This window comes from Nanorana parkeri, unplaced genomic scaffold (genome assembly GCF_000935625.1).
Source record: "Nanorana parkeri isolate BGI_ZX_2015 unplaced genomic scaffold, ASM93562v1 scaffold1137, whole genome shotgun sequence".
Taxonomy (NCBI): Eukaryota; Metazoa; Chordata; class Amphibia; order Anura; family Dicroglossidae; genus Nanorana; species Nanorana parkeri.
In genome coordinates this window covers 13,998-20,011 of record NW_017307405.1, presented here as the reverse complement: position 1 = coordinate 20,011, position 6,014 = coordinate 13,998, and positions in this window count along the sequence as shown.

Here is a 6,014-nt window from a genome sequence, read left to right as displayed (position 1 = left end):
TGTGCTGGTGGCCTGCGAACATCATAGTCGGCCAGTTTAGCTGCTTAGCCACTATTAATGAGTGCCTTTTGTCAGGCGATCAAGTGCTAGGGATATTACAAGATCTGTTCTCTAGTTATCTGGCTGACCATATAGAAGGTCAGATCTGTCATTGAAAGTTATAGGTAGTGAGTGATTTCCCCTACTGTGTATTGTATGCCACGTGAACCCACCAACAGTTCCTTCCAAGCTTGACTGAAGGCAAAATATGGCTCTTCTGTGGTGAAAAGTTTAACCTAGCTGCACAGAAATGTTATACCATGTAGACAATGATGGGCACCTTAAAAGGTCAGAAGCTCTTTATTGCTTCATAATTAAACTCGTACATAGCCTGATTGTTACAAACCGTTCTGAAATCTGTCACATCATTGGCTTTAATCAGAGCATCACAAGTATTGGTTTTGCTTACAAATAGTTCTCTCAATTGTGTGTAAACCGCAAGCACTTTCTAATTACTAGAGTGACAGGGTTTTATTAGCTGCATAAGTAGTGCTTTGAATTTGTAATTTTGAAGTACTGTTCAGTTTGTATATGTACATAAGTGATAAAGTGCTGTAAGCGTTGTAAATTAGTTTGGGATTTACAGTGTTGCATCAGATACTCTTGTGAGTTCTGCCAGCCATGATTTTTACACCAAACTGATAAGATAGCCAGTGAAATAAACTGTTAATTAATATTTTTCTATAGTGTTTGTTGCATAGTTTTTTTTTCTAGCACTGTATGTTTTGCACTACAATAATAAAGTGAACATAATGTGGCCTAAAGAATGCCAAGGTAACATACGTGTTCTGTATCTTTTAAGTAACCTAGAAACGCAGAAGAGTGATGGCAGAAAAAGACCAAGTGGTCCATAGTCTGCCCCTTCTTTTTATTTTGAAAACTTTTTTTGTTTTGAGTATAGATCTCTGTTTATTTTGAAACTTGTTTAATTTCACTTACTCTCTACCTCTGCTGGAAGTCTGTTCCAATCATCATATACTCTTCAGTAAAGCCCCGGTGTTCACGATCTTGGCTTCATAATGCAAATACTGCCCTCCTGAGCCTTAAAGTGAAGCACCCCAGAATTATCTTTGATTTCCCCACTGCACAGCCACACTGTTTGCAATCCTCTGCTTTTTGATTTTTTTTTGTTGTTCTGTAGCCCTGCCCAACACTGCTCTGTCAGATAATTATTTTTCCCTAAAGTGCATTATTTTGCATTTTAGAAACGTTGAACTGCACTTTCCACTACGTTGACCAGTCTTCCAGTAATGCCAAATCTTGTTCCTGTTGCAAACACTTCTAGGAATATCAATGTTACTGCTTACCATTTTGTCATCCACAAAAAAAGCTTACCTTGTCTACCAAAGTTTCAGTTATATAACTTAAAAACAGATATAATAGAACAGGACCCAGTACAGAGCATTGTGGTACATCACTAGTGACTGGTTCTGAATGAACCCAATTTACACAACACACTGATATCCATCATTAAGCCAGCTGCATATACACAGAACCACCCTTCGGTTAAGTCCTAGCTTGTACAACTTTTTTATGAGATTATATGGAACCCATAATTAAAACCTCTTCCTTCACTGTAATTTTGAGTTACCTTGTCAATCAACAGGTTATCATAATCCCCAGACTATCCTGGGGTCTGTATACTACACCAGTTCTATGGGAATATCCCTCTCTGGGTTTTGGGCTGACCCAGGGGGTTTCAAGTAGTTACTTTTTGTAATGTTAACTTAATGCTATTTTTTTTTTCTACATAAGTGGCAACTTCAGCTCTTCTACTTCCAACTGTCTATCCTGTATAGTGTGTACCCCGGCTAGTTATTCCCCAATAATTTAAACCTCTCTTCCTTCTCAATTATCTGTCCTTGTTTCTCAGTTTAAATGAATTTTCAAAATAACTCTTAAATTCCATATGAAGTAGTTCTTTACTCTTGTGTAAAGGATGCAGACCATCTATTTTTATATAGCTCAATATCAGCCTACCTGCTAGCATCATGACTAACGTAACCAAAACCTCCAGTTTTACTCCATTCTTTTAACCAATCGTAGAACTCTGCAGTACAAAAAAAATTAACCAGTTTTAAACTTTTTTTTAATCCATCCCGTTGTCCCAATCATTCAACTTAGATTCTTGGCCCAGGTGATGCAAGGTCTCTACTCTCCAAGCTGAGAAACTTCACCCTTTTACAAAACAGACATTTGACAGATGAATGACATGGAAGGCTTAACCTGACGAGGCTTGATCTCAATTTGGAGAGATGTCTAGGCCCTCACTTTACATACTAAAGTATTGCAGCATAGTGTAAGGACAGGTTAATTTTGTCCATCACAGTAACGAAAAATATCACTTGCACCACTTACTGTTCATGTCATGGCAGAATTCAAATGATACACTATGAGGTGGATGCATGCAGCTGCTTAGAATTAAAAGAAACCGGTACTGAGAGAATGTGGAGTCTATTGTTGCTGACCTATCCTTCTGAAAATGCTGGTTGCCGAACTGTCATACTGGAGTCCTGAGTCAGTGACCAGGTACAAGTATGGAAATAATAAATTCTCACTTTGTAATCTGCAGACTTGTTCCAGGTCAGGAATTCAAAAATAGTGAGGGTAGAGATGGCCAGCTTTAGAAACAACATCTCTGCATTTGGTTACAGTTTCTGTTAAAGGTTCACGTGGTTTTTTTTTGGTTTTTTTTTGGTTTTTTTTTGGTTTTTTTTTTGGTTTTTTTTCCCCTTGGATGGTGGGCTTTAGGCCTATTGGATAATGTTGAAGAGGGCCTCTACAGAATCACTTGATGTTGCCCTTTGTCCTTTTACCAGGGATCTAAAGCAAATGTAAATATTTAGTATGTGACGTCTAATTTTTTGTGGACTTGGCATAGCTAAAGAGGTGTTTATACGCCACCACCTAAGTTTCGCCACCTTGAGATTTGGCTTCACCTCAGGTCAACATTTTCTTCATACCACCTTGTGCCATGGATGTTTCTCTTCCAAGGTTCTTCTTTGCTGATGGCCACTGCAACTTGACTAGGCTGTTTTTTTTTATGTATCTTTGACTGAGCGATGTTGGCAAAGCTCGGCTTACAACATTATATTAAAGTAATTCTACAGATTGGTTTACAATTGTACATGGAGAAATGTATTAGGGTTTTGGCCTACACTCCCCCTTCCCCAAAGTGTGGCTTGTAGACTCACAGGCTCAAGATATCATGTTCCCAGCTCCACTCCTCAAAGTGTTTTCATACCTCTGTTATAGATATGTAGATCTGAGTGAGGGAGGTTTCAAAGAGTGAATGGCCAGAGACTGCAGCTCTGTCCAAAAGCATTGTTTACTTTGGTGACAAAGAATTTGGGGACATGTGCACCCGCATAAAATATTTTACTCAAATGCAAATGGTCAGTAACGTAAAATATTAGCTGTGTGGGGGATAAATTAGCTAATTGCTTTTGCATTTAACCGATGTTGTATAGATATTTTTGGATTGCAGGTTTTTTTGCAAGTTTGGCGGAATATACGTGCAGGGAAAACCACTTGCCTCTTTGTTACATAAGGCAAGCTAATAAAGGAAATGTCAGATCACCCAAAAAAAAATTTGACTAACCACCAAATTATAATGTAACTGGAAAAGTCCAGCGTTGTGTAGTTACATCCTGTTGAATGAGTACCTAGTATAAATATTTCAACACTTGACTTTTACTAATGGAAAATATTAATTGAAACAGATACTGTTTTGCTTTTAACGCCACTCAAACAAAAGTGACTTTTTTTTTTTCTTTATCCAAAATACACAGTGGATGATCTTCTTCTTCTTCTTCTTCTTCTTCTTCTTCTTCTTCTATTTTTTTTTTTTTTTTTATTAGTAACTCCTTTCTTATACATAACAGTCAAAACCGTTCTTTTTCTTTTTTTTTTTCTTCTTTTTCTTTTTCTTTTTTTTTTTTTTTTTTTAAGAGTAAGTGCTTTCTTATACATAACAGTCAAAACCGAAAAGCAGGAAAAGTTTTGATGACATGAGCAAACCTAATTTTTATTTCAATAAAATATACAGTATATATTGCATTGAAATTCCTTTTTGTATTCTTGAGTTTAATACCATTTATAACTGGGAATGCAGGACTGAAAGATCGAGTGCTGGCAAAACAAGAATCTGAAGATTCTGAGACGGATTCACAAGCAACCTCAGAGTGTAAGTCTAAACTGTATTGTATTTGAGCCTCTATTACATTCACAAACCTACTTGGGATGGAAGGAGGAGTCTATTTATTTAATGTGGTTGATGTGTTTCCTGTTGCAGGCAGGCGGAGCCTATATCTCGATGGCTGTCCTGGAAGATTCCTGGAAACAGAGTTATCAGGTAATCAACTCATGTTTTTCTTCTCTTTTTTTTTTCTTTTTACTTTTTCTTTCACCCCCTCTCCTCACACCTGCAAGGGTTAAAGAGGACCTTTACCCCCCTTTTGGCTAAAACTTACATCAGCATGCATCTCTGCATGTGGATATGAAATCTTACATTCAGTGTAAACATCTAACAGTAAAACATTTGCATTTTACTTAGTTTCTCGTTTTCTACTTCCTGGTTCTGGCGAAAGTGATGTAAATGTGCCCAAGCAATCCTGGGAAGGTTTATAATCAGCAGAGCATTGCTAGGACATCTCATCTGTAATCTCATGAGATCTCAGGGAAAGGGATTTTCCTCTCCTGTGATGTGCATGATCACATGTCCTAGTCACATGTGCCATAGTTCCAGGAAGTAAAGGGAGATCTAGCAACCTGCCCTTAATTAAAATGGTCACTGTCAGAAGACTGGGGAAGTAACAAAAAATAAGGTGTGCAAGGAATACAAAGCCTGCAATTATCTAAAAGTATCTGTATATTGTAATTTATTAAACATTTCTAAAGGTGTCTTTGTTATTTTGAAGATATGGGTAAAGTTCCTCCTTGTGCTCGTTTTGGTCTAAGGACGAAAATAAGATAAATATACCTACGTGATCCTCAATCCTGTGGCTCCCTGCAGCCTCTTCTAAGCTGGACTCGGGTTGTCTTAAGGACCCCCTGATGTCCCCACATCTAATGCTGATCCATTAGACGTGAGGACACCAAGGGATATAACACACCCAAAGTGGACCAGGGACTTGGGTGAGTGTATCTTTATTTTCACTCTTAGACCAAATAGAGCACTTAACCCTTGCAGTGCATGGGGTAGCCCCACTGTACAGGTTAATTAAAAAAAAATGTAGTTCTTTAAAAATATGAGGTGAATCTATCAAAACTGGAGCAGCTGTGAACGGCAACCAATCGGCCTCTTTCTTTCAATTTTACATCTTATTGAAGCAAACTGGAGAGAGAAGCTGATTGGTTGCCATGCACAGCTGCTCCAGTTTTGATAAATTACCCCCACTGTATTTTGAGATGGTGCCCAGTTGATCTTAAAGTAAAAAGCCAGGTTATGGACATCTAGATATTTACCTATTCTTCGCAAGCACAAAATGGGGTTTAAACATGCCCTCACTGAACTCTGTAGTTGTGGGCACTGTGGGGCAATTCATCCTTAGGGCTCACCTCCGAGACACTAAAGTCCTTCATGTCATTCTCCCATCCAGCTTGCGCTTAGTTAATGAGGGCTTTCCAAGCTCATTTACTGCTGAAGTATGTTAATACGTGAATGCTTGGCCACAGTTCTACTTTAAGGTAAACCTCACAGGCCCGTGCAATTCACACGAAGTATAAAATTAAAAAAATTAAAAATCCATTAGCAGAGGTTACCTTCAGTGAAAACTGTATTTCAGAGCAATCTGCAGAGCCAGAGAGGCAGCTGAAACTATGTACAGTATGTCGTCACTGTTCTGTAAAACCTCCACTTCCCTTTCGCTTATTAAGGTTTCCTCTTGCATTAATTGGCTATATCTCTGAATATACTGTTCATTTTGCGTTGCTAAAGTGTTTGACAGGTTCACCTCCTTTAATGCTGAAAATTA